Source organism: Amblyraja radiata, chromosome 5 (genome assembly GCF_010909765.2).
Source record: "Amblyraja radiata isolate CabotCenter1 chromosome 5, sAmbRad1.1.pri, whole genome shotgun sequence".
Classification (NCBI taxonomy): Eukaryota; Metazoa; Chordata; class Chondrichthyes; order Rajiformes; family Rajidae; genus Amblyraja; species Amblyraja radiata.
The window spans coordinates 53,250,975-53,273,776 of record NC_045960.1 but is presented as its reverse complement, the minus strand read 5'-3'; positions in this window follow the sequence as shown (position 1 = coordinate 53,273,776).

Here is a 22,802-nt window from a genome sequence, read left to right as displayed (position 1 = left end):
TTTGGTATCCAAATGGTATCTTTAGTATTGAACTTCATTTGCCAAGAAAGTGCATTTCCTTCACTTTAAACATATGCCTTCTTTTTCCAGTCACCCTCCTATAGGAAAGATGCCATTAGCTGGAAACAGTGCAGAACAGATTTAGAATGATGTTGCCATGACCTGAGTGGCAAGAAGTGGTGGCATACTGGGATTTTATTCCTTGGGCCATAAAGGACTGCAAGGTGATCTTATAAAGATGCAAAAAATCATGAGAGGCAGAATTAGGATGATGGCACACAGTGTAGATGAGCATCTCGGTCAGCATAGGTAAATGGGCTAAAGGTTCAAGGTCCAAGGTTTGTTTATTGTCACATGTACCAATTAAGTTACAGTGACATTAAGATTGCCATACAGTCATACCATAAAGAGCAACAAGACACCCCAATACATTTTTAACATGAACATCCACCACAGCGACTCTCCCACATTCCTCACTGTGATGGAAGGCAAAAAAAGTTAAATCCCTTTCTTTGCTTAGAAGGGCTTAAGGTCCTAAGGAATAGGAGTGGAATTAGGCCATTCGGCCCATCAATACTCCGTCATTCAATCATGGCAGATCTATCTCTCACTCATAACCCCATTCCCCTGCCTTCTCCCCATAACCCCTGACACCTGTACATAGAAACATAGAACCATAGGTGCAGGAATAGGCCATTCGGCCCTTCGAGCCTGCACCGCCATTCAATATGATCATGGCTGATCATCCAACTCAGTATCCCATACCTGCCTTCTCTCCATACCTCCTGATCCCTTTAGCCACAAGGGCCACATCTAACTCCCTCTCAAATATAGCCAATGAACTGGCCTCAAGTTTTTCTCATCTCGGTCCTAAAGGATTTCCCCGCTATCCTTAAGCTGTGACCCCTTGTCCTGGACTTCCCCAACATCGGGAACAATCTTCCTGCATCTAGCCTGTCCAACCCCTTAAGAATTTTGTAAGTTTCTATAAGATCCCCCCTCAATCTCCTAAATTCTAGCGAGCACAAGCCGAGTCTATCCAGTCTTTCCTCATATGAAAGTCCTGACATCCCAGGAATCAGTCTGGTACTAATCAAGATGTTTGTTTTCGTACTGTATGACTCTATAACTCTGAATCTAGGAGGACGGTTGCTTGATTGGTGTACAGCTGCACATCTACTGAATCTGTTTCAGCAACCTGGGTTTATCCCTGACCAACCTCCAGTGCTGTTTTCATGGAGCATGCACATTTTCACTGTGACAACATGGTTTTTTTCTCTATGGGCCATTTGCTGATATAAAGATAGGAAGGGTTTAATAGAATCAAGAGGAGTTAAGTGTCATCTCTACCAACAATGGAACAATGAAATTCTTACTTGCAGCAGCTTAACAGGCAATGGCCTGCTAAACACAATATATACAGATAAAATATAATAAATCAAATAGTCATTAAATTAATAACCATAATGGTGCAAAAACTAAGTTTCCATAATACATCGACATTCATAATTGCTGACGTTAGGGTTGTGTAGTATTCAAGAACATGATGGTTGCAGGGAAGAAGCATGAGTCAAGAGTGTTTTATTGTCAGGGTGGTGTGTGTCGCTGATGATGTTGGCTGCCTTTTTGAAGTAGTGACTTCTGTAGATTCCTTCGGTGGTGGGGAAGTCAGTACCTGTAATGGACCATGTGGTGTCTACCACTTTCTGTAATCTTCATTCCTAGCTCTTTGAATTATCAAACCAGTCAGTGTGCTCTCTACCGTACACCTGTAGATGTTCAATAGAGTATTGGTTGACACACCAAATCTCTGCAATCTTCCAAGGAAGTAGAAACATTCATGAGTTTTCTTTGCGATTGCACCAATGTGCTGGGCCCAGGATGGATCTTCAGAGATATGCAGCTCCAGGAACTTGAAGCTGTTGACTTCACCGCTGTCCCGTCGATGAAGACATGTTCATGTGCAGGTTAGAGTGATATGGTCCAAATGCAGGTAAATGGGATGTCAAATATGTCAATTTGCTTAGGTTGGACAAGGAGGGCCAAAGGATCACTTTCTGTGCTGGGCAGCTCCATGACCTGATGACTCTCAATTATTGTCAAATTGAGTAAAGTTCTTAGCTCTAGTGTGCCATCTGTTGCAAAATACTGTGAAAGTGGAGATGAGCTTCAAAGAAAAAAGGTTTTGTGTATTCCAAAGATCTGCTCCAATCTGCTGATGTATTTGTCCACACTCAGTCAATCATATCCAGTAACACATCACCATGTGGAGCTGTTGCTGTTGTCCCATTGGATGCATTGGTTCTGGAAAGCCAATCGAGTTTATGTCCAGAGAGCTGTTGGCAGCAGAGAAAAAGTAAAGTTAGCTGGATAAACAAATTCTAATCATCACGTTCGAATTGCAGCAATTTTATCAATAAGTCTATAGATAATACTTCACTATTTACACAGAAAGAAACTATGCCCCGTGAAATGTACCTAGTACCTCAATAGTTTCCCCGCAGGTTCAAAGATGGACTTTGTGCTTGGGAACATTTGAAAGTACAATTGGTTTCAAAGCTGGTAAATGCTGTGGAAATGCAAATGCCAAATGATCAGCACTTGACAGTATTCCTCCAATTGTCCTCCAACTGGTCCAATCAGACCATCGACCCCTTCATCATCAGGTCTGACTACCTAAAGATGCTGGAAATCTAGTTTGCAGGGGAAGAGGCATGTAACAAAAACTGGACGAAATGGAGCGTTTAGTATTTGCATATTTATATTTTATTATGACAAAAAAGTATATTCTTGAAATGAAAAAAAGTTGTCTTCCAATGTCAGAGATGAATGCCGATGAAGAAATATTGAGTCAAGTGCTGATCATTTGGCTATCATGCCTGAGATACTGTACCAAGCAGAGAGAGAGCACCAATGATCCTGTTCTGTCCCAAATTATGACTATATCATTAAACGGTGGTCATTAAAATTAGTAACCCAGCTTGGAATTGAATATAAGGAATGGAGGAATTTTGTAGATTCCATGTTTTTATGCTAAACCTTTCTTAAATGAGTTGTTCCTGCTGATAACTGATTGATAACTGCATTGAAAGTGGATTGACATACAACCGATGAATAGTTCAATCTTAACGACTAGAAATAAAAGGTTTTCAAAACATTTCTTACTTGCAGAAAGGTAATTGAGATCAGTCTTATATTTCATCATTCTCAACCTGAAAACCTAAATACAAAACAAACAATTAAACGTAAAATAACAGCATAACAGACTGCGTATTTTCATACAAAGAGGAAGTCCCGTTAAGGCAACTGTGAGCATGAACAGATGTGCAAACGTGTCATCGATCAACCCCCAAATAAAGGGTGAGCAAGGAAAGGAATGGAAAATGATGGAAGGGTAGGAAACAGAAATAAATCATGGTGAAAATAGGAGGATACCTGTGTAACACACTGCATAAGATTTGTGAATCGGGGGAGGGGGAGGGGAGATAAGAGGTTATGTTCAAATTGGAACAAAGGATGTTCTACCTATCCCCAAAAAGGCAAAGACGGACACACAAAGAAACTGAGAAATGTGGTGAGAACAATTGTAGGTGCAGGTGGAAGTTGCAGTCTCCCGAGAGTTTCACAAAAATTGGGTAGCAAGTATTAGAGATAAATTAAAAAGCTAACAGTTCAGTAAAAATACAGGCAGACTAAAGCTTATCATGCCAATTATTTAATTAAAATTAAAATTGTTCTTTTCTGCCAGGCATGCAGAGAAATAAGAAAGCCACACCCAAAATCCATAAAGGCATGCCAACCCTCATATGTTTCTCATATAGGTCATTAAACACCTTGGTTGCTTGTGAATGTAAACACACTGCCTATGTTTAGCGAGGATAAAAATGCAAGACAAATCTTACAATACAACTAAAATGTTCCTGCGTTATTGCATCAATGTAATTTTTACAGTAGTATTAAGGGTTCCTTTTAAAATAGTACAAAGTTCAGGTCAACAGTGCTTTTCAGTTTACAAGGCCAATTTCCATTAATACATCAGGATGGTACATTTCTGCTTCATTCATCAGATTACATTTGTAGATGGCTTTGCTCTAAGCATAGTAACATAGTAACTCTCTCCTTGCTTGCCTATTCTACATCACTTTTATTGGTTTTCTATATTAACTACTGGGCCTGTGTTTTTTTGTGTAGTTTCCTTTCTGATTTGGTGAAATTGGTATACATTGCTAAATTACAATTTTGGGCTTCTTTTTCATTTCCATTTTGCACTTCTTTTAATTCTGCTTTGTGGTGAGTTTGAGACTGCCAAGCAGAAAAAGGACTAAGGAGTTCTAGTGATAAAATCAACTGAAACAATGGCCAATATCCAGGCGACCCAGGCATACATGATCAGGAGGGCCAGAGATTCACAGAGGTGCCCATAGTAGGTGAGTCCTATACCAACCATCCTCCTGCCTAGAACTCAAGCAATCTTCCTGCCCCTCCCTTTATACGAGCAAAGTTTGGGCCTCTTTGGGCTTCCTGTTTAGTTAACCTTTTGGAAAACTTTTGCAAATTATGGATCTGTGTTTAAAATTATACTTGGTTTCTGGTAACATCAGCAAAGCCCAAAACAATTATATGCAAATCGCAATCCCCAAAGCCTCACTGCCTTGCTTGTCACTTTGAAAAATAGTAGTAAGTAAGTAAGTAAGTTTTATTTATATAGCACGTTTTAAGTCAACTCGCATTGACACCAAAGTGCTTTACATAAATTAAATAATAAGTTTCCATACAAACCATAGAAAAAGAAAAAAAAAAAAAAAGGTTAAATAAATGAATAAAATGGACACAACACATTATAGAGTTCAACACAAACGTCCCCCCACAGCAGAATCAAAAATTTCCACTGTGGGGAAAGGCACCAGAAAGTTAAGTCCTCTTCCTCTGTGAAACACCCGAGGTCGGGGCCCATTTGTGGCCGTGCAGCCAGTCTGATGATTTTCAGAGCCCTCTTGCCGTGAAGATGGAACTTTGGCGTCGGGTGAAACATTCCTCAGCGGCTTGGAAAAGTCTAGAGCGGCTGCGTCCTCCCTGGAGACCGGGGCACTCGTAGTCCTCAGGCCGCGCCGGTTGGAGCTCCGACCCCGGCGAACTCGAACCCTGACTCTGCGGCGCTCCAAATCCAGCGCCGCCTGCATCCGGACGCCCGCAGCCCCAGCTCCGCGATGTTGGGATCGACGGTCACAGCGCTCCGGAGCTTACCGCCCGGCGACCCGGTAAGGCATCGCCCGCTCCGTGTTGGTATCCCAGCGCTGCGCCACCGCCGCCGAAGCTGTAGTCCCGGCCGGTCCCGACAGGAAACGCCGCTCCATTCTCGATGGTAGGCCGCGAGGACGGGGCGAAGAAGCAGCTTGGAGGGATGCTGCCTCTCCGACCAGGTAGGTGACTAAGAAATAAAGTTTCCCCCTTCCCCACCCCCACCCCCCACATAGAAGACCTCCACTAACATTTTTTAACAGGACTTAAAATAAAATTAAATTAAAAAAAGGTGTAGAGACGGACTGCGGGCAGGCTGCCATACACAGACGGCGCCTACTCCTGCACATCCGCCATCTTGTTGAGATTTCTTCAAAAAGAAAGTGGACATTAGTAGGAAGGTAGACTATTCAAGATGTGTAGGAAGGAACTGCAGATGCTGGTTTACACTGAAGATAGACACAAAATGCTGGAGTAACCCAGCGGGACAGACAGCATCTCGGGAGAAAAGCAATGGATGACATTTTGGGTCGAGACCCTAGTTGCTGTCTCCTTATATCTCTCCAGGATATCAGAACCAAATGTGCATGATGCATCGTCAAGTTGATGGAAAAGGAGTCAAGTTGAGAAAAGGGGAAGTACAACGGGATCTGGGGGTCCTTGTACATCAGTCTATGAAAGTAAGCATGCAGGTCCAGCAGGCAGTGAAGAAAGCAAATGGCATGTATGCCTTTATAACAAGAGGAATCGAATATAGGAGCAAAGAGGTCCTTTTGCAGTTGTACAGAGCCCTAGTGAGACCACACCTGGAGTATTGTGCGCAGTTTTGGTCCCTTAATTTGAGGAAGGACATTCTTGCTATTGAGGGAGTGCAGCGTAGGTTTACAAGGTTATTTCCCGTGATGGTGGGACTGTCATATGCTGAGAGAATGGAGCAGCTGGGCTTGTACACTCTGGAGTTTAGAAGGATGAGAGGATATCTCATTGAAACATATAAAATTGTTAAGGGTTTGGACACGCTAGTGGCAGGAAACATGTTCCCGATGTTGGGGGAGTCCAGAACCAGGGGCCACCATTTAAGAATAAGGAATAAGCCATTTAGAACGGAGACGAGGAAACGCTTTTTCTCACAGAGAGTTGTGAGTCTGGAATTCTCTGCCTCAGAGGGCAGTGGAGGCAGGTTCTCTGGATGATTTCAAGAGAGAGAGGGCTCTTAAAAATAGCAGAGTCAGGGGATATGGGGAGAAGGCAGGAACGGGGTACTGATTGGGGATGATCAGCCATGATCACATTGAATGGCGGTGCTGGCTCGAAGGGCCGAATGGCCTACTCCTGCACCTATTGTCTATTGCATCATTCATGAAATACTCCAGCCTGGTATTCAGAACAAGGAAGCACTTGAAATGTATGTTTGCACAGTGTATCTCCATTCAATGATTGCTTTGCCTTGAGGGCAGACTGCTTTTTGGTGCTGGCTAGAAGGGCCGAATGGCCTACTCCTACACCTATGTTCTATTGCTTTTCATGCTTCTGCAGTTGTATAGGGCTCTGGTGAGACCACATCTGGAGTATTGTGTCCAGTTTTGGTCTCCTAATTTGAGGAAGGACATCCTTGTGATTGAGGCAGTGCGGCGTAGGTTCACGAGATTGATCCCTGGGATGGTGGGACTGTCATATGAGGAAAGATTGAAAAGACTAGGCTTGTATTTGCTGGAGTTTAGAAGGATGAGGGGGAATCTTATAGAAACATATAAAATTATAAAAGGACTGGACAAGGTAGATGCAGGAAAAATGTTCCCAATGTTGGGCGAGTCCAGAACCAGGGACCACAGTCTTAGAATAAAGGGGAAGCCATTTAAGACTGAGAGTTGTGAATCTGTGGAATTCCCTGCCATAGAGGGCAGTGGAGGCCAAGTCACTGGATGGATATAAGAGAGAGGTAGATAGAGCTCTAGGGGCTAGTGGAACCAAGGGAAATGGGGAGAAGGCAGGCACGAGTTATTGTTGGGGACGATCAGCCATGATCACAATGAATGGCGGTCCTGGCTCGAAGAGCCAAATGGCCTCCTCCTGCACCTATTTTCTATGTTTCTATGTTTCTATGCCAGGACCATATCTGGTTGCTTCAGCTTGCCACTGGCATGTGTAATAAACGTTCAGTTACTGTCCCGATGCAAAAGTGGGCAGCACACCAACGTTATCAATGGCCTCTCGTGCAGCCTGGAAGGAATCAAAAACAAAGAAGTTTAGGAAGACCTTGACTGGTATAGCTAAGGAAATGGCAGCTTTAGCAATTGGATTTGTCTCTAGTTACAAATGGGACTCATTTTCTAGACAAACACACGGTCCTTGTGATGTGCTCAGCAACAATGCAATGGGACATGGAATCTGAATGCAAAGATTCGTGCAATATTTTTCCTGTCCATTCCCTTTGCAGCTTAAAATCTTCTGCTCTCTCCTCTTGCTTTTCTTCTACCAACTTCACTACAGTTTTCAAAGCAGTCACACTGCAAAACAGCACGTAGCAGGCACGATAATTGCTTCAGCATTCATTGGAAAGAAATGTATAGCATTGCCAGTAATTTCCCAATATTTCTGTCCTAATAGGACAGGAAAGAATTTTGATCAAACCACAAGATCAACTGCCATCTCTTGTTTCGTCATGATTGTTGGCACTAGTCAAACGTACATCAAAGATCCCAGGAATTACAATACAGAATAATGGTGATCTTAAAATACACCTTTTTTGACTTCTAAACATTCCGGCACGAACTGGTCCTTACATTACTTTTTATAGCTTCATTTCAATGGATTGAAACATATCAGAGGTTAATTTAGACACAACTAGAAACATGACAGGATCGTGCTAAACATCGAACCCATCCCATTTGGCACAATACTGTAAGTGGTGACGCACTCCTTAGTTCAGTACAAGCACCGTTTGCTTATGATCCAAAAGAATGAGAGGTGATGTCAGAAACATTATAAAATCCTTATGGGGCTTGAGCTGAAAAATGAGATTTTGATGTTTCTCCTAAATGGGATTTCTAGAACAGTAGTTATTCTCAAAATAAGGGGCCAGCCATGCACGACAGGGACTGGAAGAATTGCAGCAAATTTTTATAATTCTTCACCCAAAGGAGGAGTAAAAAAGGCTTGCTCACTGAGTACGTCAGACATCGATGGATTTTTAGGTATTAAGGGAGTCAAGGCAAAGGGTTCAAGAAAGTTAGTGCAGGAAGTGGCACTGAGTTAAAAGGTCAGCCATGACTGAATTGAACAAAAGAACTGGCATTAGGTTGAGCAACTTCCTACTGTTTCTATTATGAACTAATGGGAAAAAAGAGCTTTCATTTCATCAAGATTTCAGCACTTAGAAAATACTAACCATGCTTATTACAGCTTAGTGCATATCTACATGTTCCAATTTGAGATTAATTGGGTTCAGTTGACGTTGGCTAGCATGATTTGAATCCTTAAAGCAGAAGGCTATTGTTGCCAGAAACTGGAGGTAGAAATGATTCCACAGGATTGGGAAGGCCGAAGATACCATGAGTGAGCCCGACAGAAAACATCTTGATCTCTGTAACAACTTTGTGGATGAGGATGAGAGGAGAACTGTGTTCTATTTTCAGGGGCCCAGGTAGCTCTCCGGCCTCATATTACAACAGTAGTGGGAGGAGCTGGTTATGATTAGGGTCTATGTCAGGAGTGACTCCAACATAATTGGGTGCAGTTCCACTATAAAAGCACTAATCGTACTTGTGTTGTCTAGGTGAAAGTGTGAAATTCCTTCTGCTAACTGCTCAATTAGTATCATATGCTGCTCCATGCTATACAGTACATTGTAAAGATGTACAGGTTTTTATGTTAATTGGCTTCATTAAAAAAAAAGTAAATTGTCCCTCGTGTCGGATGGTGCTGGTGTATGGGGATCACTGTTTCCGCGCTGTATCTCTAAGATTTAATAGGAATCTGAGGGGCAACCTTTTTACACAGAGGGTCGTGGGTATGAACTGTCAGAGGAGGTAGTTGATGCAGATACTATAACAGCATTTAAAAGACATTTGGAATCAGGTACACAGACAAGAAATGTTTAGAGGAATATGACCCAAACGTGGGCAGGTGGGACTAGTGTGGATGGGGCAGCTTTGTAGGCATGGGAAAGATGGGTCAAAGGGACCGTTTCCATGGCTCTATCCAACTGCTGTGAATTCTTGGTCTTGGCATATATATTTAAGATGTGTCCACACTTCTCTGCCAAAATGCTAGCAAATCATTCTGCAGCCTTCTTGTCAGCTGTTACAGGCAGAAATATTTCATTATAAAGTTCTTACATGGGACTCACTATTGCTCTCCCATAATTGCCCTTCCTATGGATACAGTGCACTAAATGTAGCTGTGTTACCCATTGTGTTAACACAGAACATTCACCATAGAACAGTAGAGCACAGGAAACAGGCCCTTCGGTCCACTATATCTATGCCGATCTTAATGTCAATCTGAACTAATCCCATCTGCCTTTTCATGGTCTGAATCCCTCTATTCCCTGTCTATTCATGGTCATGCCGATTTGTGATCATCTGCTCTGTTCCTGGCCTACCAACAGTTAACCAGCAGGGGGAGTAAAGTGGAGAAAAATAAAGATGGCTACACCCAAATAAACAGTCTTCCTTTCTGTGGCATAATTAATAACATTTGTCGTAGAAAAGAGTTAGAGGAGTAGGGAGTCAGTTTGTAGAATCCTTCCAACACCTTGTACACTTACCTAACATTCTAGAAACATTTGCCTCAGGTGGCAAAAGCACAGAAAGGATCAAACTGAAATCCTAACTCCCTATTGAACATTAAAATAACCATACTGTATAGCTTAATTTCTCATTATGATTTTAATACACAAACATACACATATTCAGAAAGAATGAGAATTTTCATTTGTCATCCATCTACCACTCACCCAGTGAGACAAGTTCTAACTGGAAAAGAGAATTGTATTACAACTGAGGAATTATAATAATTGTCATGCAGTACAGAAAATCTACAGGTGGCCCAGATATAATCATCCAAATTATGTCATTCAAAACCTTTTCTTCCAAAGCTGAATTTATTTTAAATTTAGAACATCGGCAGTCATTTAGAACTTCCAGTCATAATCTTCAGATTGCATCAACCATTTTTTTAAATTTAGCTGAGATTAGTAACAGGATAGACTGAAAAGTTCTTGCAATGATAATGGGGGTTTATCAGACTTACATTGGGAGAGGTGCGTTAGGTACACAGAGGGAATGCATTTTAGCCTCCATTTCAGAACTAACTCATTAGTTTTGGTTTACAGCCCATTAAATTCTAATCTTTGTCCTTGTCTGGTCTGGAAACCTCACAGATTAGAAAGAGCAGAAAATGATGAAGTGTTGCTTGACAACTGAGAGATTGGCACCTCACACGGATGAGAGAGTAGAACAAGTAGGTGTGCATGTGAAGATGCACCAAATATGGGAGCACGAGAGAGGGCTGGTGGAGAAGGACCAGTAAGTGACTTGTCCAAGGGAGCACTAGCACTGTTGAGCGAATTGATGGCACACCATAAAGAAAATACATGGCAATCAATGGAAAACGTCATAGTGTTTTAATCAACTTCATAGTGTAATAAAGTCCATCATATGTAATGTCTGTACATATGACATCAATATCATGTTGTCAAATATTTTCAGACTGATGGCACTTTGGCAAGGAATGTCACACAATAAAATTTACTTTAATATTTTTGTTGCAGACTACATAAATGTGTAAGGTGCATCTAAATTTCTATCCCAAGTTGTGAATCTAAGAGGAAACCATCAGATGATTCCTCCGGTTCAATAAACTGACTACTTGAAAGTTCTCACCTCAAATTTTCCCAATTACCTGTTCTCACTGCTTTTAAGTTTCTCACCTTAAAATAATCCTGATATTTAATTTTTGCCCGTGCAGTTTTTCTAATGGTTTTGTGACAGCTGCTCATTAATATCATGCTGTGGTGGTATGTGAAGTTCACAGCAGTTATTGGCTTTTTAAAACTTAATAAACATTTGTATTTAATCTCAGAAAAGGACCCACAATTGTAAGCCGCATTTTACCATTAATTAAACAATTCAATAATCATTCCCATACTCACTCGGTTTTCTGGTCAACTTCCCAAGAGGAATGCCACGATCACAGGAGTCATTCCTTACGCATTCCATACACATATGCATAAACAATGTGAACTTTAGTTTATCATCTGCACGCCACTTGTCCAATGACCTATTTTGTAACTGGATAAAAAGAAACATATGTAACGTTGACTCAGGAACTGTAATAATACTTGTTCCACAGTAACTACAGTGCAATAAAAATAGATGGACAAGACTGTGCCATGAAATGTTGTTGCCAGGACAGCCTCTATGTAAGAATGAAGCATCGGGGCCCTTGACCCCATCACCACCCTCAACCTCTGCATCCTCTTGGCCAATGTGCAGTAAGAAAAGAAGATTATGGGGCGGCACAGTAGTGCAGCAGTAGAGTTGCAGCCTTACAGCGCCAGAGTTCCAAGTTCAATCCTGACTATGGGTGCTGTCTGTATGGAGTTTGTACGTTCTTCCTGTGACCGCGAGGGTTTTCTCCGGGTGCTCCGGTTTCCTCCCACACTCCAAAGACACACAGGTTTGTAGCTTAATTGGCTACTGTAAATTGTCCCTAATGTGTAGGATATTGCTGGCATGGATCGCTGGTCGGCACGCTCAGTGGGCCGGAGGGCCTGTTTCCACGTTGAATCTCTAAAAGACTTAAGGGCAAGGCTGCTTTACCAAAGGGCCATGAGAGAATACTGTGTACTCTGTTTCACAGAGACATGGCTTAGCTCCAGCTCCCCAGGATAACTCCTCCAGCGCAAAGGTTTCTCAATCCATTGTATGGACGGGTGATGTCATGAGGAAGGGGAGAGGCAGTGATGTGCAACGGCATCCTCAGCCTCCTCAGTGGCAGATTGGCAACAACATCTCTTCCGCGCTCAACATCAGCACAGGGGCACCTCAGGCTGCATGCTCAGTCTCTTGGTCTACCCTCTGTACACATGCTTAAGAGGCCAGACACAGCTCCAATGTCATCATTAAATTCACCAATTATACCACCATCATTGGACAAATAATCTATCAAACATTTACAGGTGTTTGGTAATCACAGCTTGATTTGGTAATCCGAACACTCAAGAATGAAGGAGGTTGTAGACATTGCCCAGACCATCACAGGTTCTGACCTTTTCACTTCTGAAGGGATCTACACAATGCACTCTCAGGAAGGCAGCTAACATTATCAAAGACCCACACCACCCCGACCGTGCACTCTTCTCACTGCTCTCATTGGAAAGAAGGTACAGAAGGCTGAGAACTGTTCCGTCTAGGTTCAAGAACAGGTTCTTCACATGACCATCAAGATCTTGAATCAACCTGTCACAACCCTGCCTCAGCATCAACCCACTATGCACACTATGGTTATTCTATGTGCATTGCATTTTTGCAGTTTACTTAAAATAACTGATAATTTATTGTATTTTTAATTTGTTGTTGTGTAACGTTACAGCATGTAAGACTGCCATTGTTCTGGTTTGGTTCAGTTCAGTTTTATTTGTCATATGTATAGGTATGTTGCAAAGCCTACCTGAAGCGTCGTTGAATATCTGCCGCTGAGGTTGTGCGCGATTTTGGCGCCGTTTAGAGGGGGCGGGTTTAAAACGCGATTTTCTCTAAGCTGTTCCAATCGAAAATGTTCAGCCTAGTTAATTATTAACGAAAAATCGCTGATAGACCCCGTCGCAAAAGCTATTATTAGGTTTAAAGGCCTTGAATAATAGTTATAGTAGTTTAAAAATCAATCTTTAAACCCGCGACCGACAGCAACCGCAGGGTCTCATAAAGAAAATAGCAGAAGGTAGGTTGTATATTTTTACATTCAAAAGGGCTTCTAAAGATCCTTTTATACAAAATTTAATATTGCGAGTAGCTCAATTTGGGCCCATTATATCGCGCAGTATTTTTCTGGGCATTTGGGGCACAAATCTACCGCAATGTGAACGTTCTAAACCAGCGCGTTCCACAGGGACCCACTGGAAAGCTGATTTAAATGGGCATTTATTTACAGCAATTGAACACTGAATTCCTTCCATTTGGCCTATAAATTAATGTAAACGAGATTTTAAAATCATGTTTTATTGTGAATTATTTGTGAATATTATTTGGACATTTAGGCTATTTAAAAATGTTAATCATTTATTAAGAAATGGATAGATGTTTAGATCTAGTAATTGAAGTCTGAAATTAGCTACAATTAGGTAACTAACTAATTATATGCTTTAATTTCAGGTCATCCAAGTAAGATTATTTTATATTTGTTTCAGAATGCTTCAATCTATGATAACTGAAAATTTCATTCAGTTCTCTTAATTTTTAAGAAAGTTATGGGCTTTTGACTGTTCACGATCACAACTTTTTTGTTATGTCCATAGAAAATCAATAGGGAACAAGATGCTCATTTCCGAGTATGAAAATGGCCATAACTTTTTTAATACTTGAGATATGAAAGTGAATTAGATGTCAAATTAAACTTATTTTTATGCTTTATCTGATGGGATAAATTACAGACATGATTTTTAAAATCTCAAAATTTTGTAACATTGCTAATATGTAGGTTAACACAGGGTCAACGGTACAATGAAATGTGTTTGACAAGACAACGGGTCACCTCAGCAATATTATTACAAGGATAAAATTAAGGTTAAAAAAAAGATAAGATAAGAGTGACATTGGTAGGTAAAAGACAATAATAAATAAAATAATCAACATATATGATGTGTTTATGAGTTCAGAAGCCTGATGGCATGATGATAAAAACTGTTCTTAGGTCTGGTGGTACGTGCAGCCATGCTCCTATATCGTTTGCCTGATGGTAACAAGGAGAACAGTCTGCGTGCTGGGTGGCTGTGGTCCTTGATGATGCTGTGTGCCTTCTGCAGGCACCGCTGGTGGAAAATGTCCTGAATGGCTGGGAGACAGTTGCCAGTGATGTGCTTTGCCGCCTTCATCACTCTCTGTGGTGATTTGCGGCTGTGGGCAGAACCGTTCCCGCACCAGACCCTGATGCAGCCCGTCAGCAGACTCTCGATGGTGCAACTGTAGAAGTTTGTGAGGATGCTGGCGTTCATGCCAAACTTCCTCAGTCTTCTCAGGAAAAAGAGCCGCTGGCGGGCTTTCTTAATTATTGTGTCCATATGCAGTGTCCAAGAGAGGTTCTCAGTGATGTGCACACTGAGGAACTTGAAGCTGCTGACCCTTTCAACCTCAGCATCACCGATCCACTCCCCTGCTGTCTCCTGTAGTCCGGTGCACATGATAAAAAAAACTTTATTGAAACTCTTCATAATATCATCAAAATAATGTCACACAAAATTATGTGTTTTGATTTCAAAATTGGCATTAACGGTTATTTGTAATGGGAACATAGGTAGTCACTGAGATGTTCCAGCCCCCAGTCACTTGCCTTTAAAAATTATAACATGTATCTGGGATTAGTGATGGAATAGACTAAAATTCCTGGACAAACAGTGGGGTCTAAGTTTATCAGTCTTAAATGAGAAGAGATTCATTATTTTGGTCAGTACTTGGTGCACCCATTATAAACTGGATAGAAGAAAAGTCCATGATAAACACAATCCAATAAAAAAATTAAATGTGAGTTGATTCAATTTTGAGAAAACGGGTAATTTAAAAGACATGGACAAAGAAATTAGATTAACCCCCGCTACCATCCGCCAGAAAGTATGTTCAGATACAATGAACTCTTTTTTTCTTTCTTTGGTGCGGTATTATATGCAATCAATAATTTTAACAAACTCCCACAAGGGTCTTTTGATTTTCATTCTGAAGGCTATGTTCACATTATATCGAAGTGAATGAAATGAGTGATTAAATTGACTCAGATATTCTCTCAGGCTCTTACTCAAACTTTTCTGCTACTGTCTCTGTTTGTTGTCTGAGGTCTTCTGCCGGTGCTCGCAAGTATCGCACCCGCCAAGCTTCGCAGAGAGTACTTCACTCACAGGCTGGTGTGCAAGGCCCCATCGGATGCCAAATATCATTTGCATCACCTTGCCCAGGACTCACAGCAACTGGGAGCTCTACGTCTGTCATCTCGTCGCCCCTTCTCCCGTCATGCAGTGACCCTATGTGGCTCCGGTTTCAACACACTAGGAGGAAGGAGAACCAGCTGGGAACTGACTTCACGACCTCCGCAATTCACTGTTGCACCGAACACCACAGCCCCACCCGGCTCGGATCTGCCCCGCAAAGGGTGGGTTGCCCTGAACCGGCTCCGTACAGGCTCAACATGCTTCGCTGGGGGCTGCGTTCACCAGCAGCCTGCGTGTGTGGAGCAGCCAAGCAAACAGCGCAGCACGTCATTTCCGACTGTGCTGTCCTCCGCAACCCTAGTGGAGGGGTAGACCTCACGGCCCTCGACAACAGCACATTGAACTGGCTACAGCGCCTGGAGGGAGTTACATAACCTCTGCTCCCTCAAACGCAAGAAGAAGACTCTAACTTGAAAGACAGTCAGGTAAAACTATTCAGAGTCACCTCATTGCAAACAAAATTGGAAATTCCTCCTTCGAACTTTATCGTTAATATATATTGTAAATAACTGGGTTCCCAGCACCGAGCCTTGTGGCACCCCACTAATCACTGCCTGCCATTCTGAAAAGGACCCGTTAAGTCCTAATCTTTGCTTCCTGTCTGCCAACCAGTTCACTATCCATGTCAATACTCTACCCCCAATACCATGTGCTCTAATTTTGCACACTAATCTTTTGTCTGGGACCTTGTCAAAGGCTTTTTGAAAGTCCAGATACACCACATCCACTGGCTCTCCCTTCTACTTGTTCCATCCTCAAAAAAATCCAGAAGATTAGTCAAGCATGATTTCCCCATCATAAATCCATGTTGACCTTGACCGATCCTGTCACTACTTTCCAAATGCGCTGCTATAACATCTTTAACAATCGACTCAAGCATCTTCCCCACTATCTATGTAAGGCTAACTGGTTTATAATGGTGTTCTCTCTCCCTCCTTTCTTAAAAAGTGGGGTTACATTGGCTACCCTCCAGTCCACAGGAACTGATCCAGAGTCGAGAGAACATTGGAAAATGATCACCAATGCATCCACGATTTCTAGGGCCACCACCTTGAGTACTGGGATACAGATCATTAGTCCCAACAGTTTACCTAACACCATATCCTGACTATTGTGGATTCCCTTCAGTTCCTCCCTCCCACTAGATCCTCGGTCCCCTAGTATTTCTGGGAGATTGTTTGTATCTTCCTTAGTGAAGACAGAACCGTACTCGTTTAACTGTTCCGCCATTTCCTTGTTTCCCATTATAAATTCACCTGTCTCTGATTGTACTGAACCTACATTTGTCTCCACTAATCTTTTCCTTGTTACATATCTAAAGAACTTTTAGAGTCAGTTTTTATATTCCCTGCAAGCTTTTTCCCTCTCTTCATTAACCCCTTTGTCCTCCTCTGTTCAGTTCTCCCAGTCCTCCGGTTTGCTGTTTCCTCTGGCCATTTATATGCCTTTTCCTTGGATTTAACTATCCTTGATTTCTCTCATTAGCCGCAGTTGAGCTGCCTTCCCCATTTTATTTTTTCACCAGACAGGAATGAACAATTTTTGTTCATCCATGCGGTCTTTAAATCTTTGCCATTGCATCTCCACCGTCAACCCTTTAAGGATAATTTAAAAAACCTTTCACCCGAGATATGGAATTAAAGCATACAGATAGAAAATCCTCCTGTTTTACACGCTTGTTATTCGGGGAGGCCTCGGAAGTGGGGGCTGTAAGCAGCTGAGGAGATGGCCCCGGGTGTGGCACCGGTTATGTTATGAAGGGGTCTATTAAAACAAGGGTTTACTGTGTTAGGTATTCATTATGTATTCTTGTACAGCCTTTTCATTGACTGGAAAGCAAACAAACAAAAGCTTTTCACTGTAGATATAGATGTGAAAGTGGGATAGTATAGAACCAGTGTGAACAGGTGATCGATGGTTGGCATGGACGGTGGGCCAAAGGGTATGATTCTATGCTGTATCCTTTGATCAATCAAAGCTATATAAAATAAAGGTAGACAAAAATGCTGGAGCAACTCAGCGGGTGAGGCAGCATCTATGGAGCAAAGGAAATAGGCAACGTTTCATGTCAAAACCCTTCTTTTACCCATTATAAAATAAATTTGTTTCACTCTTGGCATGTTCAGTGCCATTTTTTAATATGCTGGTCTATATTGTTGTTATGATGACCTTGCCACAGTGGAAATCTGGCCCTTCTCCACAAGTAATGACTGCTGTTCAACTGCTGCATATTTGCTTATGGCTTCAGAGGTACTGTTAAGGGGCATGACCCTGGAAATGTTACTACCATGTTTGTCATATTGCATTTGTCATCACCCACATGCTCACAGAATGGTAAGATGTGCGTTCAAAGTAAATGTTCTCACGCTTGAAGAAAATGTTTACAGAAAAAAATGTGTGCCGAGTTAGCAGCTTTCAAGACATTCAAAATATCAGCCAGCTGAGTGTAATCATATTCTACATGAATATAACCCGCCAACCTCGCATGATCTAGGCTTCCACACAAATAATTGCCATTTAGGCAAAGGAAAAGACCATGGTTAAATCTGTAGAATTATATTTCAACTAGGAACCAATGCCTCCCAGAGAACAAAGTCAGCAGACAAAAACTTTAATGGTCAAAATATAGAAAGTCAAGGACCTAACATGGAAAAATGAATTAGTGTAGATAATGCCACAGCTGGTATGGACATGATGAGCTGAAGGGCCTGTTTCTTTACTGTATGGCCCTATAAGCCAAGGATATGAATTCTAGATCAATGGTTGAATGCTTTATTTGTCACATGTGCATTTGCACAGTGCAATTCTCTGCATATTAACACATGCAGGCGCCGCCATGTTTTGGTGCCATTTCCAAAGTCTGACCAACCCACACGATCTGTCTACTAGAGCAGTCTGCTGTAGGGCCTTGCTCACATTTATGGTTTTATTTGCTGTGAAAGGTCCAAAGAAGGCTTTTCCATACTATCTATATTACTAAAAGTCTGTTCTTGACCGGTTTTGGCCATCTGTGCTGCGATTTCCGAGAGAACGCCGCCATCTACGGCCGTCATTTTTGGCCACCTTGCTCAGAGCCCCCCTCCGCCGCATGTGTGCCGAGGATTTTTCCCGTCGATTAAAAATGACAGAGATATTAATGTTTTTACAAAATTCCCCATTCTCTCTGCTGCCCCCGCTGGCGGCAGGGGGGGAGGGACTATAAAACCAGGAAGTGGTGTGCCACACAGTCTCTTCAAGATGGAGGAAGGCAGAGGGACACATTTCTCTGAGCTGTGAATAACACTGAACACATGTCTACTCAAATGTAAGTGCCCTTAGTGGTTCTAAAATGCTTGCAGAATGTGTCTATTGGTTCTAAAGCTAGCAAAAAAGTGTCTCTATTGGTTCTAAAGCTTGCAAAAAGTGTCTCTATTGGTTCTAAAGCTTGCAGAAAAAGTGTCTATTGGTTCTAAAGCTTGCAAAAAATGTTTATTGGTTCTAAAGCTAGCAAAAAGTGTCTATTGGTTCTAAAGCTTGCAAAAAGTGTCTCTATTGATTCTAAAGCTTGCAGAAAAAGTGTCTATTGGTTCTAAAGCTTGCAAAAAAATGTTTATTGGTTCTAAAGCTTGTAAAAAAATGTCTATTGGTTTTAAAGCGTGCAAAAAAATGTCTATTGGTTCTAAAGCTTGCAAAAAATGTGTCTATTGGTTCTAAAGCTGGCAAAATATGTCTATTGGTTCTAAAGCTGGCAAAAATATGTCTATTGGTTCTAAAGCTGGAAAAAAAATGTCTATTGGTTCTAAAGCTGGCAAAAAAAATGTCTATTGGTTCTAAAGCTTGCAAAAAATGTCTATTGGTTCTAAAGCTTGCAAAAAATGTCTATTGGTTCTAATGCTTGCAAAAAGTGTCTCTATTGCTTCTAAAGCTTGCAAAAAGTGTCTATTGCTTCTAAAGCTTGCAAAAATGTCTATTGGTTCTAAAGCTTGCAAAACAATGTCTATTGGTTCTAAAATGGTTCATACTAGCGCTCCAGAAAGCGCCCCCCTTCCCCCCTCCCCCCTTCCCCCTCCCCCGGTTGGCTTGGCTTGGGTGTGCCTTGAAATTGAAAGGCACTACTTACTGCAAATGGTGGCATGAAGTTGAAAGGCACTACTTACTGCAAATAGTGGCTTGGGAGCTTTGGCTTGAAGTTGAAAGGCACTACTTACTGCAAATGATGGCTTGGGTGTGGCTTGGGTGTGGCTTGAAGTTGAAATACACTACTTACTGCAAATGGTGGCTTGGGAGCTTTGGCTTGAAGTAGAAAAGGCACTACTTACTGCAAATGGTGGCTTGGGTGCATTGGCTTGAAGTTGAAAGCCACTACTTACTGCAAATGGTGGCATGAAGTTGAAAGGCACTACTTACTGCAAATGGTGGCTTGGGTGCTTTGGCTTGAAGTTAAAAGGCACTACTGTAAATGCACTTACTTCCTGTTTGCACTGTATATTGATTTTAGATAAAACGCTACCACTTACGGCTGTGATTTTTGGCCATCTTACTCAGTCCCCCTCCGCTGAGCAGGTGCAGAGAATTCTTCCCATCAATGAAAAATAAAAGTGTTATTAGTTTTTTTTTAAATGTTGAGAATCTCTCTCCTGTCAATCACTCCATGAAAGCCACACCTTTTCCGGTGGGGGGTGGGGGGAGGGGTTATAAAACCCGGAAATGTGGGTGTGGCTCAGTCTCTGCAAGATGGAGGAGGGAGAGGTCACGACTCGCTGTCTTTAGTGGCTTTGCACCCTACTTCAAATGGTATGAAACTGCACTTGAATTTGGTGGCCTTGCACCCTGCTAGAAGTGGTAAGAAACTGCACTTGAATTTGGTGGCCTTATACCCTGCTTGAAATAGAATTTCAAGGATTAGCCGTGAGTCAACTACCAGCCTACCAGCCGTGAGTGAGTGAGTTGCCAGCACAACAGGCTTGATTGACTGAGACGCCAGCCCAAGAATCCATTTGGTGCACAATTTGCATACTAGCCCTCTGGAAACCAGTCCCTTCAGCCCACAACACCCATACTAGCGCTCCAGAAAGCCCCCCCCCCCACCCCAACTGGCCACCAATATTAGAATTGGTGGAGAGGTGGAATATTGCGTTGGATGACCAGCCCTCCTGTGTGATGCTGGGACCCAACGGGTCCCACTTAGTCTAGTCTGATATAAAATGTCAATGTATGGCAGTCTTTTTGGTTGTCATTCCTGGTATGCAGTGCTTTCTCTGTAGACAAAAATGTGTCAGTACGCATATTGCTCCTTGTTGGGTCTATGGCAGTTCGCCATCCTATCAACTGCTTAAGATGCTTAAGAGTATGACGCCTAATTTAATTCTTTGAACAATTAAACACGAGTTGAAAATTCTAAAACATTAAAAATCTCCTTTTAAACTTTTAGAGGTGCCAGTATGTCATATCCTCATGTACTGTCACAAAAAAGTACTGGTGGTATGCAGTTTAATCTGGTCATGAAGCCCTGCACAAAGGCATATTTTGCCTTATTGCATATATAATTGAGCAGTAATGGTTCATGATGGAAATCCAGAACATTTAGGTAGATATTTCTTAAATAATCTTACTATCAATTTATGTTTTCCAAATGCTTTCCAAGATGGCATTGTTCTTGTTCCTAAAGTGTTCTACAGCCAATGAGATACTCTGGAAATGCAACGTGGAAGTTGTGTTGATATATGCGAAGAGCAAGCTCCTACAGCAGCCATGCAAATAAAACCAAACAATTTGTTTCTCCAGCAAAGTGGAATGAGGAATAGATACCAGCCAGGAGTCCAAGGATAATTTCCCTTCTTCATTTTGTGCATTGTTATCTTGCACCTGAAAGAACAGATAGTTCAACACCTCATCAGAAAGATGGAACCTCTAAAGATGAAGTACCCCTTCAATATTACAGATTAGCCTATATTTCTTAAGTAGGACCTAAACCCCAAATCCTCAAAGGAATGTTAGTGACAGTGCTTGACACACACCGACAACATATAAAATACATTTCTAAACTAAAAGCAGCAGGTCATTTGGCCCTTATGCCTGCTCTGTCATTCAATAAGATCACAGCTGAGTTTTCCTTACATCAGCACCACTGTCTCACCTTCAACTCATATTCAACTCTATCTTGAGCATATTCTATGATTAAGCTTCCACAGACACTTTGGTAGCAATTTCCTGCTTGCAGCCACCAGGCTTTGCATCTTCGGGAAACTTGGATCTACTGCATTTGATCTATTCATCCAAATACATAGTATATAGATAGTGAGCTACTATAAAACCAAACATTGAAGGTACTGGAGATCTGAAATAGATTAGAGGTGTTGGAAATACTCAGCAGGCATCATCTGTGATGAGAGGAATGTGGTTAATATTTCAAATCAATCAGCTCTCATCAGAATCCAGATTCAGAAACAGTTTCTTCCCAGTAGTTATCAGGCAACTGAGCGGTCCTCTCATCAAGAACGGACCTGACCTTCCAACTACCACAGTGGAGAATTTTGAACTCTAATCTCTAATCTGCCTTTATCTTGCACTATATGTTGTACCCTTTATCCTTTATCTGTACACTGTGGATGGCTTGATTGTAATCATGTATAATCTTTTCTTTCATTGAATTACACACAAACAAAAGCTTTTCACTGTACCTTGGTACAAATGACAATAAACTGAACTGAGAATTCAAAGTGGAAAGCAAGAAGGAATGTTGGTTATTTAGCGAACTTCCCCCCAAATATTTGAATAATGTCCTCACTAAAGAGGTGAACAGAGCATTGCCTACATTTTGAGCTACTGCATCCTATTGATATAAACCCATTACATTAAAAGGGATTTGCAATATTTAATTGTGATAAGGATTCACCAAAATTATCCTATAAAGAGTGCCAACAAAAATATTGTAATTACTTTCTGAAGGATTAGTACTATTTTTGGAACGGGAAGCTTTTTATTTTAAGAAGTATTTTGTTTTTACATATATTAACATTTTCAATATATTTGTTTCATTCACATTATTTTCAATATTTATTTCATTCACATGTTCTCTGGAGTAAGAAACATATCAAAGCATGATTTTTCATTTTCTTGAAGTTGCAACCACAATGCAATTTTGGTTGTGCTGCTGAAGTTATTTTAATTTGAAATTCCACTAATGGTCACTGATCCATAAAACATTTAGGTTTTCCTTCATAGAATCTGTGTGATTTATGTTCCTGCTCTTTTGTGGTTGCCAGTATAATTTAATTGTAATTCTTGGCAGGATTACGAAAGAGAGTCAGGGTTCAGGTCAGTTTCTACACTCTTTGTTAGCTCAACAGCCTTGAGTCAAGGCACAGAGTGGCCACTGATCCTCTAA